Below are 20,057 nucleotides of genomic sequence, written 5' to 3'. Positions count from 1 at the left end.
GTTATTCGCTGTCTTTGCCATGTCATTTGCTTGCGTGTTGCATCTTGCCATGTCATCATGTGCATTGCATCATCATGTTTTAAAAACTTGCATTCGTCCGGGTTCCCCCAGTTCTGTCTGTTGTCCGTTCTGAGCCCAGACACACTTGCACGCGCTGGCGGCACGTCTGAAATATTATTTTGTAAGTGGTCGGGAAAATGTTCTCGGAATGGGTTGAAATTTGGCATGCGGTGTTGTTATGTTGTCAGTAGGCCCCCTGTCAAGTTTCATCGCATTCGGAGTTCGTTTGACGCCCCAATGGATAACTATAGCAACATTATAGTCGGTCAAATCGTCGGACGTTTTTGGTCTCCGGAAATAGTCGTCAGGTCTCTCTCTTCTCTTCTCTCAGCCCAAGGCTTTCTGACAGCCCACTACCCACCGCCATGCCCAACCTAACCTCTCTCGTCAGCCCGCGGCCCTCCTCCGTGCGTACGAAAGTTGTCCTGGACCTGACCCAGGCAGTCGTCATCGTTGGGTCTAGATCATCCCCTAACATCTATAAAACATCTCCGTTTGATTATTTGAACTCCCTAAGCTTTTTATTTTGCGGCCGTCTGGTTCTGATAAGAGGGACCAAGGTAGCCCCTAACCTAATATGTGATGTATATATAGTCCACCCTTTGTCCCGTCGAGCCGCCGCCACCTACCGCATCTTCCTCGGGATCCCCATCACCCTGATCCAGCGCCTCCACTATTTTGTTTTCTTTTCCAATCCAATCTCCTCCGCCTCCACTCTCTTCCATCCAGCCGCCTGTCCCCGCAACAGAGCAAGCCGCAGCCACTCCTACACAGCCTCATGCACGAGTGCCCAAGCCCTCAATCCAGCCCAGGAGTACGCCGCCGTGGATGCCAGGGACTCACAGGTGAGCCTCCACCCTCCATCGCGTCATCAGCCGCACACGAGGTCGATCGGGAGAGGAGCTCCCGATCATGCGCGCCTCTGCCTCATTTCTGACCATCGCCGATGCTGCTGGCGTCCACCACCCGGGGCACCAGCACCCGTGCGCCTCCTCGCTTCGTCCATCCATGGAGACGAGCTCCTCGAAGCAAGGTCTTGCCCCTGCTTCCTTCCCTCTTCCTCGAGTTCTCTCTCTCTCTGTCGCTCAATCCCTCTCTGTTGTCTTGTCCCGCAGGACGTCACAGATGCACGAGCTCGGTCCTCGCTCGCTCGCGCCTTCGTCTTCGACCCTCGTCACCACCGACCAACAACAGGGAACTGACGCTGCCCCCAAGCTCCACCCACGTCGTGGTTGCCCAGATCCGGCGCCGGCCAGCCGGATCCGCCCCGTCTGCACCTCGCCGGCCTTCCCTGGAGCCCGCTGCCGCTCGAGTCCGCTGCTGCATCCTCTTCTTCCACTGTGCTGCGTCCTCTTATTCCCCCTGCATCGAGAGCAGCAGAGTGCCGCGCTGCCATCACATTGACCGCAGCCTCCCAAGGCCCATGCCAGATCCGGCCTCTCGAGCCGGCCCACTCCTACACTGAACCGGGCCAAAGCCCATGGGTGAGGCCACTCCCAGTGCCTCCTTTTTTTCTATATGCTTTGGGCCAGGCAGTTTCGGCCCGATAAGTTTTTTTCCTGGTCTGGATGATTTCTCTAATTTTTTTCCAGAGAGCGCTGTTCTGCAGAAAACCCCCCAAGCATTATGCGTTTCATAACTCATAAACGGTGCATCATATTAAAACAAATTATATATGTAAAATGCTTAGAATTTTGTGTAGATTAACAATATGCAACTTTCATCCATGTTTAAAATGTTTAAAATGTTGTTTGTATAAATTTGCTCCAATGCCATGTTAAAATGTTTTATTTCATAACTAGATAACCGTAACTTGGTTTTTAATAAACTTTATATGTAAATGAGGTGCAGAAATGCCTAGTTTAACATGGATGCACTTTTCTTACATGTTTAATAACTCTAAAATATTGTTTAGGGCAGAACAATACCAATGCATATGGGGATTTACCGGAATTGTTGTTCGTTGTTTCCGGCTTCATTTAAACTTCCCTAGGTAGGTAGTTTTGTTATGCTTCACCTCTTGCCATGCTAACCAACATTTAATATTGTTGAGTACTTAATCGGGAGAGAACTAAATAATTATTTTGGTGTCGTCAATATGCAACTCGTTGCATATTGAGCTCCACTTAATTTGTAGGATTGTTTGTGCATTTTTGCCATGCCATGTTTCTTTAAACCGGACATGCATCATACTGGGTTGTGCATCATGCCATGTTTATGTGATGGTTGTTTACCATGTTGTTTGCTTCTTTCCGATGTTGCTTGTTCTGGTTAGTTTCGATAACGTCGCGTTTGTGAGGATTCGTTCAACTACGTACGTTTGTCTTCTTCATGGACTCGTTCTTCTTCCTTGTGGGATTTTTGGCAAGATGACCATACCCTCGAAATCACTTCTATCTTTGCTTGCTAGTTGCTCGCTCTATTGCTATGCTACGATACCTACCACTTGCTATAACATGCCTCCCATATTGCCATGTCAAGCCTCTAACCCACCTTCCCTAGCAAAACGTTGTTTGGCTATGTTACTGCTTTGCTCAGCCCCTCTTATAGCGTTGCTAGTTGTAGGTGAAGCTGAAGTTTGTTCCATGTTGGAACATGGATATGTTGGGATATCACAATAACTCTCATTTAATTAATGCATCTATATACTTGGTAAAGGGTGGAAGGCTCGGCCTTATGCCTGGTGTTTTGTTCCACTCTTGCCGCCCTAGTTTCCGTCATACCGGTGTTATGTTCCTTGATTTTGCGTTCCTTACACGGTTGGGTGTTATGGGGACCCCTTGACAATTCTCTTTGAATAAAACTCCTCCAGCAAGGCCCAACCTTGGTTTTACCATTTGCCTCGCCACCACCTAATTTTCCCTTGGGAGTCGCACTCTCGAGGGTCATCTTTATTTTAACCCCCTGGGCCAGTGCTTGTCTAAGTGTTGGTCCGAACTTGACAGCCGACGGTGGCCACCAGGGGCAACTCTGGGCTGGCCTACCGGAAGTTTGGACAATCCAGTGTTGCCCTGAGAACGAGATATGTGTAGCTCCTATCAGGATGTCGGCACATCGGGCGGCTTTGCTGGTCTTGTTTTACCATTGTCGAAATGTCTTGTAACCGGGATTCCGAGTCTAATTGGGTCTTCCTGGGAGAAGGAATATCCTTCGTTGACCGTGAGAGCTTGTGATGGGCTAAGTTGGGACACCACTGCAGGGTTTTGAACTTTCGAAAGTCGTGCCCGCGGTTATGAGAAGATGGGAATTTGTTAATATCCGGTTATAGAGAACTTGACACTTAACTTAATTAAAATGCATCAACCGCGTGTGTAGTCGTGATGGTCTCTTTCCGGCGGAGTCCGGGAAGTGAACACGGTTCTTGTGTTATGCTTGAACGTAAGTAGTTTCAGGATCACTTCTTGATCACTTCTAGTTCACGACCGTGCTTTGCTTCTCTTCTCGCTCTTATTTGCGTATGTTAGCCACCATATATGCTTAGTGCTTGCTGCAGCTCCACCACATTACCCTATCCTACCCATAATCTAAAATAGTCTTGATTTTGCGGGTGTGAGATTGCTGAGTCCTCGTGGCTCATAGATACTTCCAAACTGTTGCAGGTGCCGATGATACCAGTGCAGATGACGCAACTGAGCTCAAGTGGGAGCTCAATGAAGATCGTGTTCATTGTGTTGTCTCGTTTCAAGTTGATCAGTAGTGGAGCCCAGTCGGGACGATCGAGGATCTAGCATTTGGGGTTGTCTTTCTTTTATTTCGTTCCATAGTCGGACCTTGATTGTACTATGGATGATGTATGTTGTATTTATGTATTGTGTGAAGTGGCGATTGTAAGCCAACTCTTTATCCCTTTCTTATTCAGTACATGGGATGTGTAAAGATTACCCCTCTTGCGACATACCTACCATGCGGTTATGCCTCTAAGTTGTGCTCCGACACGTGGGAGATATAGCCGCATCGTGGGTGTTACAAGTTGGTATCAAAGCCATCCCCGACTTAGGAACCCCTGCTTGATCGAACCGCTGACGTTGTTGAGTCTAGAACAAAATGTTTTGAGTCTTAGGATTATATATATCGGATAGTTGGATTATTTTTACTCCTCAGTCCCTTCGTCACTCTGGTGAGTCCTCTTGACGTAGAGTTTTGACTCTTCTCTCCTTAAGTTTCATGATTTTTTAGGCTCACGCGGGTATCTTGGAATCGCTCCGATGGTTTTTTGAAGAGAACATTGTTCTTGGTGCCTCCTGACATTTAGGGGTTGTGGTAGTGTCCCGGGGTTCGACGTCTAGTGGTCCGCCTATCCACGGTTGGTTTTACAGTGGTCTCGTTGTGTCTTAAAGAGTCCTTGGCTATGCTAACTCGGGGACGCTTCGTATGTCATGTGCACTGCCTTGTACATGATGGTGCTGTATGATCAAGCCCGTGTGGGCCCCACCATGAAAACTTCGGACGAAACCTCTATCATATGTTTGTTCCGGCTTATTTTGCAAGCTAATCCTTCATTTTGTTTTGAGTTGTGGTATTCGAGTTGCTTCAATGTCAAGTGTTGATTCCATACCTTTCCTAAGCTATGTTCTCATACTTTTGTGTGAATACCAATCCTTCTTGATAATCGAGATTGTCATGTCAATCCTTTTTCAACCAGTGTGTTTCTCTTCAAGTGGATCTGATCATTTCAACATCTGCAAGATCAATTATCAGTTCTTCTCAACGATGTTCATTTCATCTGTCCCAAGCTGCCTTTGTTTTGCCGCCCTCCCACCTTTTTCCTTCAAGGATTCAGATTTCTTAATCAACTATCATGTTATTGATGTGACGTTTCTTCATTCTTTTCCTTCAAAGTTCTTACCCGTTGATTCTCATGAAGATGCTAAGGAAGCTTCAAGTTTATTATTCTTCGTTAACATTTCTTCTCTGGTGGATTTAATTCAAGCTTTGTCGATCATATCTTTTCCTCGTTTCTAATGTTTTCTCATGCAGGTGCACCTCTTAATCATTCCCCGCTTGCTATTCAATTGTTCCAGAGTGCTGAAGATATCTCAAAGATTCGTGTTTCCACTCTGTATTCGTTCAAGCTCTTTGGAGTTTGTTATCTCATACAAGCTATTTAATTCAACCGGTGCAATCTCTCTTTCAAATCGTTCAACGGTGTTTCTTTTGAGTGGTTCCTAACCCACAGGTCTTTTCCCAGGATCTTACCCGACCCTTCTAATTTATCCGGAGTGATTCCCAAATTCTTTTCAAAGTATGACATAAGTTTGAATTGTCATCAGTCATATTTCTTTCTCCAAGATCTTTCAAATTCTTTTCATTGTTGGCCCAACCTCTTCGCTTTTCATTCTCCCGGAGTATCTCAACAATTCATGGTGGTGTTTCTCATCGTCATTCTCAACATTTGAAGACCTAAGAAGATTTTTCTCTCTCAATCTTGTCCATTCTCTCGAAGATTCGTGATTCTAGCTTGATGCCATCCTCTCATAATTGTTTTCAATTGTGAAAATTCTTTTCACCCATCCGGAATATTGCATGAGTTGTTCCCATTTCTTTCCTCTGAAGTCCATCTTCTCAAATATTATTCATTCCAGCTTTCAGCTCTCATTCTACAAATCTTATCGGTGCATCGTTAAAATATCCTCTAATCAGTTCATGATCTCTTCGTTCATTTGTATCTATATTCTCTCAAGTATCTTCGTTCATTTTTCTAATTCTTCCCGGTGTTTCGCTATCTTTTCTTTATTCAATTCTTACGGTGGTTCTTCCAAGGTTCTTCTTCCTTCGTTTATCACAACTTATTCGTTGTTTCAATCCTACCGGTGGTTCGCTGAAGACCTTCCCAAGTTGGAGCTATATCTATCTTAATCCTTTCTACAAGAATAAGTAGTATGCCAAATCCATTGCATGTCATCAATTTAAATTGGTGAAGGATACGCATAATGTAATTCTTATTATTGTTTCATCCAATTGATCTAGTTTTCTCTTTCTAGAGTTGTTCATCAGGTCTCATTTCTCGATTCGAGATTCTTCGTCTTTTCTTTCTGGAGTTCCAAGTTTTTCTCGGTTATATCATCGCGAAGCTCCATCTAAATCATTGCAAGGCTTCACCTTGTGTTTTCAACTTCTCTTTCTTTTATAATCCTTATTACCGGAGTGCTTCATGGTGGCTACATGTTGGTTCATCAAGGATTTAATTCCTTCTCGAAGTGTTCATCGAGATTCTTTTCAAAGGAGTTCAAGCATTCTTCATCTTGCATTCCGAAGTGCAATTCTTTCATATCTCATCTTTTGAGGTGGTGTTATGTCATTGGTGATAAGTTTCCTTTGTGTTCATGATTGACAAGTTGTCTGGAATGACATATTTTAAACCCATCATTTTCAATTCGTTCATGAGATCCTTTCAAACCCATCAATCTCTTCGTTGGAGTTATCTTGTGTCATGTTTCACCTTAAGCTTTCCCTAAGGATCGTGCTATTTATGGTGCTCATAAATGACCCAAGTTCCTCATTTATCCTCCCGGTGAAATAGGTTTCTCGTCTCCTTGTTCATATCAATCTAATCATTTGTTTCGTTAGTGGATTATTTTCACCTCAATAGTTCAGATGTTCTCCGTAAGCCCACAACAAGCTTAATCTTTTCGTTGTTGGTTTTCCAACAACTCCGTTCAGCCCTTCTCCTAAAGATGCTTTTTCAAGCTCATTTTAGGTAGAAGATGTTGTTTTCTTCTCCGTTCCTTTAATTCCATTCTTTTATTCTTCCTCTCAGAGGCATTGTGATGTTGCTCTTTTCAATCATCATCTCGAATTGCAATGATCATGTTATTTTTAGTTCTTATCCATTTAACCAGAGTGTTGTGGCTATCATTCCTCTTCTAACCGAAGTCTCATCCAAGTGCTTTCATTTTGCCAAGTTCATATTCTATGCCTTCCATTTCCAACCGGAGTGTTGTCGTAATTGATCCTTATCGTTCCTTGTACATCTCATTTCTAACGGAGTGCTTGCATGTACTTCTTGTCCATTTCAACCCTTTCTTATGTCTTTCAACCTACAAGGTTCTAGTAATGTTCCTTGTTCCTCTTTTCTAACGGTGTTTTCAACTTCGTTCATCTCTGTTGTATTCTTTCTTTCAATTTGTTCAACCTCGCAAGGTTCTTTGGTTTCACTCATTAGTCAAGGAAGCAACTTAGTTTTACCTCTTCCCCTTCCTCTTCCGTTTTCTCCGGTGCCATCCCTAGGATCTAGGGTCGAGATCCTCTTGTAGTGGTGGAGTGTTGTGACGCCCCGAGACCGTTGCGCCAGGTGTCTTCCAGTTATTCGATGTATTTGTCATGTCATTTGATTGCGTGTTGCATCTTGCCATGTCATCATGTGCATTGCATCATCATGTTTTAAAAAATTGCATTCGTCCGGGTTCCCCCAGTTCCGTCCGTTGTCTGTTCTGAGCCCAGACACATGATGTCTACTACACAACCTTCTTCTTGTAGACGTCATTGGGCCTCCAAGTGCAGAGGTTTGTAGGACAGTAGCAAATTTCCCTCAAGTGGATGACCTAAGGTTTATCAATCCGTAGGAGGCGTAGGATGAAGATGGTCTCTCTCAAGCAACCCTGCAACCAAATAACAAAGAGTCTCTTGTGTCCCCAACACACCCAATACAATGGTAAATTGTATAGGTGCACTAGTTCGGCGAAGAGATGGTAATACAAGTGGTATATGGATAGTAGATAATAGTTTTGTAATTTGAAAATATAAAAACAGCAAGGTAACTAATGATAAAAGTGAGCATAAACGGTATTGCAATGCGTGGAAACAAGGCTTAGGGTTCATACTTTCACTAGTGCAAGTCCTCTCAACAATAATAACATAATTGGATCACATAACTATCCCTCAACATGCAACAAAGAGTCACTCCACAGTCACTAATAGCGGAGAACGAACGAAGAGATTATGGTAGGGTACAGAACCACCTCAAAGTTATTCTTTCCAATCTATTCGTTGGGCTATTCCTATAAGTGTCACAAACAGCCCTAGAGTTCGTACTAGAATAACACCTTAAGACACAAATCAACCAAAACCCTAATGTCACCTAGATACTCCAATGTCACCTCAAGTATCCGTGGGTATGATTATACGATATGCATCACACAATCTCAGATTCATCTATTCAACCAACACATAGAACCTCAAAGAGTGCCCCAAAGTTTCTACCGGAGAATCACGACGAAAACGTGTGCCAACCCCTATGCATAGGTTCATGGGCGGAACCCACAATTTGATCACCAAAACATACATCAAGTGAATCACGTGGTATCCCATTGTCACCACAGATATGCACGGCAAGACATACATCAAGTGTTCTCAAATCTTTAAAGACTCAATCCGATAAGACAACTTCAAAGGGAAAACTCAGTTTATTACAAGAGAGTAGAGGGGGGAGAAAACATCATAAGATCCAACTATAATCGCAAAGCTCGCGATACATCAAGATCGTATCACCTCAAGAACACGAGAGAGAGAGAGAGAGAGATCAAACACATAGCTACTGGTACATACCCTCGGCCCCGAGGGAGAACTACTCCCTCTTCGTCATGGAGAGCACCGGGATGATGAAGATGGCCACCGCAGAGGGATTGCCCCCTCCGGCAGGGTGCCGGAACGGGTCTAGATTGGTTTTCAGTGGCTACGGAGGCTTATGGCGGCGGAACTCCCGATCTATTGTGCTCCCTGATTGTTTTAGGGTATATGGGTATGTATAGGAGGAAGAAGTACATCATGGGGGCATGAGGGGCCCACGAGGGAGGAGGGCGCACCCTAGGGGGGTGGGCGCGCCCCCTACCTCGTGGATCCCTCGTTTCTTTCCTGATGTGCACTCCAGGTCCATCAGATTGCTTTCCTTCCAAAAAATAAGTTCCGTGAAGTTTCAGGTCAATTGGACTCCGTTTGATTTTCCTTTTCTGCGATACTCTAATACAAGAAAAAACAGAAACTGGCACTGGGCTCTGGGTTAGTAGGTTAGTCCCAAAAATCATATAAAATAGCATATAAATGCATATAAAACATCCAAGGTTGATAATATAATAGCATGGAACAATCAAAAATTATAGATACGTTGGAGACGTATCAGCATCCCCAAGCTTAATTCCTGCTCGTCCTCGAGTAGGTAAATGATAAAAATAGAATTTTTGATATGGAATGCTACCTAACATATTTATCCATGTAATCTTATTTATTGTGGCAAGAATATTCAGATCCATAAGATTCAAGACAAAAGTTTAATATTGACATAAAAATAATAATACTTCAAGCATACTAACAAAGCAATTATGCCTTCTCAAAATAACATGGCCAAAGAAAGCTATCCCTACAAAATCATATAGTCTGGCTATGCTCCATCTTCACCACACAAAATATTTAAATCATGCACAACCCCGATGACAAGCCAATTAATTGTTTCATACTTTTGATGTTCTCAAACTTTTTCAATCTTCAGGCAATACATGAGCGTGAGCCATGGATATAGCACTATAGGTGGAATAGAATGGTGGTTGTGGAGAAGACAAAAAGGAGAAGATAGTCTCACATCAACTAGGCGTATCAACGGGCTATGGAGATGCCCATTAATAGATATCAATGTGAGTGATTAGGGATTGCCATGCAACGGATGCACTAGAGCTATAAGTGTATGAAAGCTCAACAAAAGAAACTAGTGGGTGTGCATCCAACTCGCCTGCTCACGAAGACCTAGGGCATTTTGAGGAAGCCCATCATTGGAATATACAAGCCAAGTTCTATAATAAAAATTTCCCACTAGTATATGAAAGTGATATCATAGGAGACTCTCTATCATGAAGATCATGGAACTACTTTGAAGCACAAGTGTGGTAAAAGGATAGTAGCATTGTCCCTTCTCTCTTTTTCTCTTAATTTTTTTATTTGGGCCTTTTCTATTTTTTATGGCCTCTTTTTTTGGGCTTCTTTGGCCTCTTTTTTTTCGTCCGGAGTCTCATCCCGACTTATGGGTGAATCATAGTCTCCATCATCCTTTCCTCACTGGGACAATGCTCCAATAATGATGATCATCACACTTTTATTTACTTACAACTCAAGAATTACATCTCGATACTTAGAACAAAATATGACTCTATATGAATGCCTCCGGCGGTGTACCGGGATGTGCAATGATTCATGAGTGGCATGTATGGAAGAATTATGAATGGTGGCTTCGCCACAAATACGATGTCAACTACATGATCATGCAAAGCAATATGACAATGATGGACCGTGTCATAATAAACGGAACAGTGGAAAGTTGCATGGCAATATATCTCGAAATGGCTATGGAAATGCCATAATAGGTAGGTATGGTGGCTGTTTTTAGGAAGGTAAATGGTGGGTTTATGGTACCGGCGAAAGTTGCGCGGTACTAGAGAGGCTAGCAATGGTGGAAGGGTGAGAGTGCGTATAATCCATGGACTCAACATTAGTCATAAAGAACTCACATACTTATTGCAAAAATCTATTAGTTATCGAAACAGAGTATTACACGCATGCTCCTAGGGGGATAGATTGGTAGGAAAAGACCATTGCTCGTCCCCGACCGCCACTAATAAGGAAGGCAATCAATAAATAAATCATGCTCTGACTTCATCACATAACGGTTCACCATACGTGCATGCTATGGGAATCACAAACTTCAACACAAGTATTTCTCAAATTCACAACTACTCAACTAGCATGACTCTAATATCACCATCTCCATATCTCAAGACAATTATCAAGTATCAAACTTCTCTTAGTATTCAATGCACTTTATATGAAAGTTTTTATTATATCCCCCTTGGATGCCCATCATATTAGGACTAAATTCATAACCAAAGAAAATTACCATGATGTTTAGGACTCTCAAAATAATATAAGAGAAGCACGAGAGTTCATCTATTTCTTCAAAATAAAACCACCACCGTGCTCTAAAAAGATATAAGTGAAGCACTAGAGCAAACGACAAACTACTCCGAAAGATATAAGTGAAGATCAATGAGTAGTCGAATAATTATGCAACTATGTGAAGACTCTCTAATATTTAAGAATTTCAGATCTTGGTATTTTATTCAAACAGAAAGAAAAACAAAAGTAAATAAAATGACGCTCCAAGCAAACCACATATCATGTGGCGAATAAAAATATAGCTCCAAGTAAAGTTACCGATGAACGAAGACGAAAGAGGGGATGCCTTCCGGGGCATCCCCAAGCTTAGGCTCTTGGTTGTACTTGAATATTACCTTGGGGTGCCTTGGGCATCCCCAAGCTTAGGCTCTTGCCACTCCTTATTCCATAGTCCATCGAATCTTTAGCCAAAACTTGAAAACTTCACAACACAAAACTTAACAGAAAACTCGTAAGCTCCGTTAGCGAAAGAAAGCAAAACACCACTTCAAGGTACTGTAATGAACTCATTCTTTATTTATATTGGTGTTAAACCTACTGTATTCCAACTTCTCTATGGTTTATAAACTCTTTTACTAGCCATAGATTCATCAAAATAAGTAATCAAAACATGAAAAACAGAATCTGTCAGAAAAAGAATAGTCTGAACTAATCTGTAACTAACGCAAACTTATGGAACACCAAAAATTCTAAAATAAATTGCTGGACCTGAGTAATTTATCTATTAATCATCTGCAAAAATAATTAACTGAATAGAACTTTCCAAATAAAAATGGCAGCAATTCTCGTGAGCGCTAAAGTTTCTGTTTTTTTTACAGCAAGATCAAAAAGACTTTCCCCAAGTCTTCCCAACGGTTCTACTTGGCACAAACACTAACTAAAACATAAATACTCAATCATAACAGAGGCTAGATAAATTATTTATTACTAAACAGGAGCAAAAAGTAAGGAACAAAAATAAAGTTGGGTTGCCTCCCAACAAGCGCTATCATTTAATGCCCCTAGCTAGGCATGATGATTTCAACGATGCTCACATAAAGGATAAGAATTGAAACATATAAGAGAATCATGAAGAATATGACTAGCACATTTAAGTCTAACCCACTTACTATGCATAGGGATTTTTTTAGCAAACAACTTATGGGAACAAGAATCAACTTGCCTAGGAAGGTAAAGCAAGCAAAACTTTAAAAATTTAAGCACATAGAGAGGAAACTTGATATTATTGCAATTCCTACAAGCATATGTTCCTCCCTCATAATGATTTTCAGTAGCATCATGAATAAATTCAACAATATAACCATAACCTAAAGCATTATTTTCATGATCTACAAGCATAGAAATTTTATTACTCTCCACACAAGCGAAATTCTTCTCATGAATAATAGTGGGAGCAAACTCAACAAAATAATTATCATGTGAGGCATAATCCAATTGAAAACTAAAATCATGATGACAAGTTTCATGGATATCATTTTTCTTTATAGCATACAAGTCATCGCAATAATCATCATAGATAGCAACTTTGTTCTCATAATCAATTGGAACCTCTTCCGAAATAGTGGATTCATCACAAAATAAAGTCATGACATCTCCAAATCCACTTTCATCAATATAATCATAATAAATAGGAGGCATGCTTTCATCATAATAAATTTGCTCATCAAAACTTGGGGGACAAAAATATCATCTTCATCAAACATAGCTTCCCCAAGCTTGTGGGTTTGCATATCATTAGCATCATGGATATTCAAGGAATTCATACTAACAACATTGCAATCATGCTCATCATTCAGAGATTTAGTGCCAAACATTTTAATGCATTCTTCTTCTAACACTTTGGCACAATTTTCCTTTCCATCATACTCATGAAAGATATTAAAAAGATGAAGTGTATGAGGCAAACTCAATTCCATATTTTTTTGGAGTTTTCTTTTATAAACTAAACTTGTGTTAAAACAAGAAACAAAAAGATTCAATTGCAAGATCTAAAGATATACCTTCAAGCACTGACCTCCCCGGAAACGGCGCCAGAAAAGAGATTGATGTCTACTACACAACCTTCTTCTTGTAGACGTTGTTGGCCCTCCAAGTGCAGAGGTATGTAGGACAGTAGCAAATTTCCTTCAAGTGGATGACCTAAGGTTTATCAACCCGTAGGAGGCGTAGGATGAAGATGGTCTCTCTCAAGCAACCCTGCACCCAAATAACAAAGAGTCTCTTGTGTCCCCAACAGACCCAATACAATGGTAAATTGTATAGGTGCACTAGTTCGGCGAAGAGATGGTAATACAAGTGGTATATGGATAGTAGATACTAGTTTTTGTAATCTGAAAATATAAAAACAGCAAGGTAACTAATGATAAAAGTGAGCGTAAATGGTATTGCAATGCGTGCAAACAAGGCCTAGGGTTCATACTTTCACTAGCGCAAGTCCTCTCAGCAATAATAACATAATTGCATCACATAACTATCCCTGAACATGCAACAAAGAGTCACTCCAAAGTCACTAATAGCGGAGAACGAACGAAGAGATTATGGTAGGGAACGAAACCACCTCAAAGTTATTCTTTTCAATCAATCCATTGGGCTATTCCTATAAGTGTCACAAACAGCCCTAGAGTTCGTACTAGAATAACACCTTAAGACACAAATCAACCAAAACCCTAATGTCACCTAGATACTCCAATGTCACCTCAAGTATCCGTGGGTATGATTATACGATATGCATCACACAATCTCAGATTCATCTATTCAACCAACACATAGAACCTCAAAGAGTGCCCCAAAGTTTCTACCGGAGAATCACGACGAAAACGTGTGCCAACCCCTATGCATAGGTTCATGGGCGGAACCTGAAAGTTGATCACCAAAACATACATCAAGTGAATCACGTGGTATCCCATTGTCACCATAGATACGCACGGCAAGACATACATCAAGTGTTCTCAAATCTTTAAAGACTCAATCCGATATGATAACTTCAAAGGGAAAACTCAATCCATTACAAGCGAGTAGAGGGGGGAGAAAACATCATAAGATCCAACTATAATATCAAAGCTCGCGATACATCAAGATCGTATCACTTCAAGAACACGAGAGAGAGAGAGAGAGAGAGAGAGAGAGAGAGATCAAACACATAGCTACTGGTACACACCCTCAACCCCGAGGGAGAACTACTCCCTCCTCGCCATGGAGAGCACCGGGATGATGAAGATGGCCACGGGAGAGGGATTGCCCCCTCCGGCAGGGTGCCGGAATGGGTCTAGATTGGTTTTCGGTGGCTACGGAGGCTTTTGGCGACGGAACTCCCGATCTATTGCGCTCCTCGATTGTTTTAGGGTATATGGGTATATATACGAGGAAGAAGTACGTCAGGGGGTCACGAGGGGCCCACGAGGGTGGAGGCGCGCCCTAGGGGGTGGGCGCGCCCCCTACCTCGTGACTCCCTCGTTTCTTTCCTGACGTGAACTCCAAGTCCATCAGGTTGCTTTCCTTCCAAAAATAAGTTCCGTGAAGTATCAGGTCAATTGGACTCCATTTGATTTTCCTTTTCTGGGATACTCTAAAACAAGGAAAAAACAGAAACTGGCACTGGGTTCTGGGTTAGTAGGTTAGTTCCAAAAATCATATTAAATAACATATAAATGCATATAAAACATCCAAGGTTGATAATATAATAGCATGGAAAAATCAAAAATTATAGATACGTTGGAGACGTATCAACACACTTGCACGCGCTCGCGGCACGTCCGAAATATTATTTTGTAAGTGGTCGGGAAAATGTTCTCGGAATGTGTTGAAAGTTCGCATGCAGTGTTGTTATGTTGTCAGTAGACCGCCTGTCAAGTTTCATCGCATTCGGAGTACGTTTGACGCCGCAACGGATAACTATAGCGACATTATAGTCGGTCAAATCGTCGGACGTTTTCGGTCTCCAGAAACAGTCGTCAGGTCTCTCTCTTCTCTTCTCTCAGCCCAAGGCTTTCTGCCACTACCTACCGCCAGGCCCAACCTAACCTCTCTCGTCAGCCCGCGACCCTCCTCGCGCGCGCGTCCGAAAGCTGTCCAGGAGTACGCCGCTATGGATTCCAGGGACTCACCCGTGCGCCTCTGCCTCGTTTCTGACCATCACCGATGCTACCGGCGTCCACCACCCGGGGCACCAGCACCCGTGCGCCTCCTCGCTTCCTCCATCCATGGAGACGATCTCCTCGAACCAAGGCCGTGCCCCTGCTTCCTTCCCTCTTCCTCGAGTTCTCTCTCTATTTCGCTCAATCCCTCTCTATTGTCTTGTCCCGCAGGACGTCACGGATGCACGAGCTCGGTCCTCGCTCGCGCCTTCGTCTTTGACCCTCGTCGCCTCCGACCAATAGCAGGGAACCGACGCCGCCCCTGAGCTCCACCCGCGCAGTTGTTGCCCGGATCCAGCACTGGCCAGCTGGATCCGCCCCGTCTGCACCTCGCCGGCCTTCCTTCGAGCCCACTGCCGCTCAAGTCCGCCGCTGCATCCTCTTCTTCCCCTATGATGTGTCCTCTTCTCCCCCCTGCAATGAGAGGAGCATAGTGCCGCGCTACAGTCGCGTTGACCGCAACCTCCCAATGCTCATGCCAGATCCGGCCTCTCGAGCCGGCCCACTCCTACACTGAATCGGGCCAAAGCCCATGGGTGAGGCCACCCCCAGCGCCTCCTTTTTCTGTACGGTTTGGGCCAGGCAGTTTCGGCCTGAAAAGTTTTTTTCCTGGTCTGGATGATTTGTCTAATTTTTTTCCAGAGAGCACTGTTCTGCAGAAAACCCCCCAAGCATTATGCATTTCATAACTCACAAACGGTGCATCATATTAAAACAAATTATATATGTAAAATGCTTCGAATTTTTTGTAGATTAACAATATGCAACTTTCATCCATGTTTAAAATGTTTAAAATGTTGTTTGTATAAATTTGCTCCAATGCCATGTTAAAATGTTTTATTTCATAACTAAATAACCATAACTCGGTTTTTAATAAACTTTAGATGGAAATGGGGAGCAGAAATGCCTAGTTTAACATGGTGCACATTTCTTACATGTTTAACAATTCTAAAAGTATTGTTTAGGGCAGAACAGTACCAACATTGAAATATGCATATGGGGATTTACCGGAATTGTTGTTCGTTGTTTCCGGCCTCATTTAAACTTGCCTAGGTAGGTAGTTTTGTTATGCTTCACCTCTTTCCTTCCTAACCAACATTTAATATTGTTGAGTACTTAAACACGAGAGAACTAAATAATTATTGTGGTGTCGTTAATATGCAACTCGTTGCATATTGAGCTCCACTAAATTTGTAGGATTGTTTGTGCATTTTTGCCATGCCATGTTTCTTTAAACCGGACATGCATCATACTGGGTTGTGCATCATGCCATGATTATATGATGGTTGTTTACCATGTTGTTTTCTTCTTTCCGGTGTTGCTTCTTCTGGTTAGTTCCGATAACGTCGCGTTTGTGAGGATTCGTTCGACTACATCTGTTTGTCTTCTTCATGGACTCGTTCATCTTCCTTGCGGGATTTCAGGCAAGATGACTATACCCTCGAAATCACTTCTATATTTGCTTGCTAGTTGCTCTCTCTATTGCTATGCTGCGATACCTACCACTTGCTATAACATGCCTCCCATATTGCCATGTCAAGCCTCTAACCCACCTTCCCTAGCAAACCATTGTTTGGCTATGTTACCGCTTTGCTCAGCCCCTCTTATAGCGTTGCTAGTTGCAGGTGAAGCTGAAGTTTGTTCCGTGCTGGAACATGGATATGTTGGGATATCACAATAACTCTTATTTAATTAATGCATCTATATACTTGGTAAAGGGTGGAAGGCTCGGCCTTATGCCTGGTGTTTTGTTCCACTCTTGTCGCCCTAGTTTCCATCATACCGGTGTTATGTTCTTTGATTTTGCATTCCTTACACGGTTGGGTGTTATGGGGACCCCTTGACAGTTCACTTTGAATAAAACTCCGCCAACAAGGCCCAACCTTGGTTTTACCATTTGCCTCACCACCACCTAATTTTCCCTTGGGAGTCGCGCTCTCGAGGGTCATCTTTATTTTAACCCCCCGGGCCAGTGCTTGTCTAAGTGTTGGTCCGAACCTGTCAGTCGCCGGTGGCCACAAGGGGCAACTCTGGGCTGGCCTACCGGAAGTTTGGACAATCCGGTGTTGCCCTCAGAACAAGATATGTGCAGCTCCTATCAGGATGTCGGCACATCGGGCGGCTTCGCTGGTCTTGTTTTACCATTGTCGAAATGTCTTCTAATCGGGATTCCGAGTCTGATCGGGTCTTCCTGGGAGAAGGAATATCCTTCGTTGACCGTGAGAGCTTATGATAGGCTAAGTTGGGACACCCCTGCAGGGTTTTGAACTTTCGAAAGCCATGCCCGCGGTTATGGGTAGATGGGAATTTGTTAATATCCGGTTATAGAGAACTTGACACTTAACTTAATTAAAATGCATTAACCGCGTTTGTAGCCGTGATGGTCTCTTTCTGGCGGAGTCTGGGAAGTGTACACGGTTCTTGTGTTATGCTTGAACGTAAGTAGTTTCAGGATCACTTCTTGATCACTTCTAGTTCACGACCAAGCTTTGCTTCTCTTCTCGCTCTTATTTGCGTCTGTTAGCCACCATATATGCTTAGTGCTTGCTGCAGCTCCACCTCATTACCCTATCCTACCCATAAGCGTAAATAGTCTTGATCTCGTGGGTGTGAGATTGCTGAGTCCTCGTGGCTCACAGATACGTCCAAACTGTTGCACGTGCCGATGATACCAGTGCAGATGACGCAACTGAGCTCAAGTGGGAGCTCGATGAAGATCGTGTTCGTTGTGTTGTTTCGTTTCAAGTTGATCAGTAGTGGAGCCCAGTCGGGACGATCGGGGATCTAGCATTTGGGGTTGTCTTTCTTTTATTTGGTTCCATAGTCGGACCTTGATTGTATTATGGATGATGTATGTTGTATTTATGTATTGTGTGAAGTGGCGATTGTAAGCCAACTCTTTATCCCTTTCTTATTCAGTACATGGGATGTGTAAAGATTACCCCTCTCGCGACATACCTACCATGTGTTTATGCCTCTAAGTCGTGCTCCGACACGTGGGAGATATAGCCGCATCGTGGCTGTTACAAGTTGGTATCAGAGCCATCCCCGACTTAGGAGCCCCTGCTTGATTGAACCGTTGATGTTGTTGAGTCTAGAACAAAATGTTTTGAGTCTTAGGATTATATATATCGAAGAGTAGGATTATTTTTACTCCTCAGTCCCTTCGTCGCTCTGGTGAGGCCTCTTGACGTAGAGTTTTGACTCTTCTGTCCTTAAATTTCATGATTTTTTTAGGCTCACACGGGTATCTCGGAATCGCTCCGATGGTTTTGTGATGAGAACATTGTTCTTGGTGCCTCCTGACATTTAGGGGTTGTGGCAGTGTCCCAGGGAGTTGAGCTCCGAGGTGTTGTCGTCACAATTTTATCGTTGCAGTTCTGGAATACCTGAGTTCGCCGACATCAAAAATCTCTTTTATGCAGTTGTTGGTAGGATAACCTCGACGCCACCCAGTACTCGGCCGGGAGTTCGGGAGTATTGCCATAACTCATATAACGGATGCTTTTCTAAGGTTGAGGTAAATGATTTCCGAAGGTTTCTTGGTTATGTGTTGAAGGATGGATACAGATGGATGTAGGTATTGTTAGTTTGGGTGAGATATTATGCTTCCCCTGTATCCCCAACACCTGATTACATAACCATAAAGTTTCGGGAGTTTATAAGTGGGAATTCAAGTAGCTCCTAGGATATCTTTTCGACATATGTATGATATGAAATTGGGGTTCGACGTCTAGTGGTCCGCCTATCCACGGTTGGTTTTACAGTGGTCTCGTTGTGTCTTAAAGATTCCTTGGCTATGCTGACTCGGGGACGCTTCGTATGTCATGTGCACTGCCTTGTACATGATGGTGTTGTACGATCGAGCCCGTGTGGGCCCCACCACGAAAACTTCGGACGAAACCTCTATCATATGTTTGTTCCGGCTTATTTCAAGCCAATTCTTTGTTTTGTTTTGAGTTGTGGTATTCAAGTTGCTTCAATGTCAAGTGTTGATTCCATACCTTTCCTATGCTATGTTCTCATACTTCTGTGTGAATACGAATCGTTCTTGATAATCAAGATTGTCATGTCAATCCTTTTTCAACCGGTGTGTTTCTCTTCAAGTGGATCTGATCATTTCAACATCCGCAAGATTAATTATCAGTTCTTCTCAACGATGCTCATTTCATCTGTCCCAAGCTGCCTTTGTTTTCCCGCCCTCCCACCCTTTTCCTTCAAGGATTTGGACTTCTTAATCAACTATCATGTTATTGATGCGAAGTTTCTTCATTCTTTTCCTTCAAAGTTCTTACCCGTTGATTCTCATGAAGATGCTAAGGAAGCTTCAAGTTTATTATTCTTCGTTATCATTTCTTCTCTGGTGGATTTAATTCAAGCTTTGTCGATCATATCTTTTCCTCGTTTCTAATGTTTTCTCATGCCGGTGCACCTCTTAATCATTCCCCGCTTGCTATTCAATTGTTTCGGAGTGCTGAAGATATCTCGAAGATTTGTGTTTCCACTCTGTATTCGTTCAAGCTCTTTGGAGTTTGTTATCTCATACAAGCTATTTAATTCAACCGGTGCAATCTCTCTTTCAAATCGTTCAATGGTGTTTCTTTTGAGTGGGCCCTAACCCACAGGTCTTTTCCCAGGATCTTACCTGACCCTTCTAATTTATCCAGAGTGATTACCAAATTCTTTTCGAAGTATGACATAAGTTTGAATTGTCATCAGTCATATTTCTTTCTCCAAGATCTTTCAAATTCTTTTCATTGTTGGCTCAACCTCTTCGCTTTTCATTCTCCCAGAGTATCTCAACAATTCATGGTGGCGTTTCTCATAGTCATTCTCAACATTTGAAGACCTAAGAAGATTTTCTCTCTCTCAATCTTGTCCATTCTCTCGAAGATTCATGATTCTAGCTTGATGCCATCCTCTCGTAAT

The sequence above is a fragment of the Triticum aestivum genome, chromosome 1A, assembly GCF_018294505.1.
Source record: "Triticum aestivum cultivar Chinese Spring chromosome 1A, IWGSC CS RefSeq v2.1, whole genome shotgun sequence".
NCBI lineage: Eukaryota > Viridiplantae > Streptophyta > Magnoliopsida > Poales > Poaceae > Triticum > Triticum aestivum.
Note: the sequence above shows the minus strand (reverse complement) of the source record.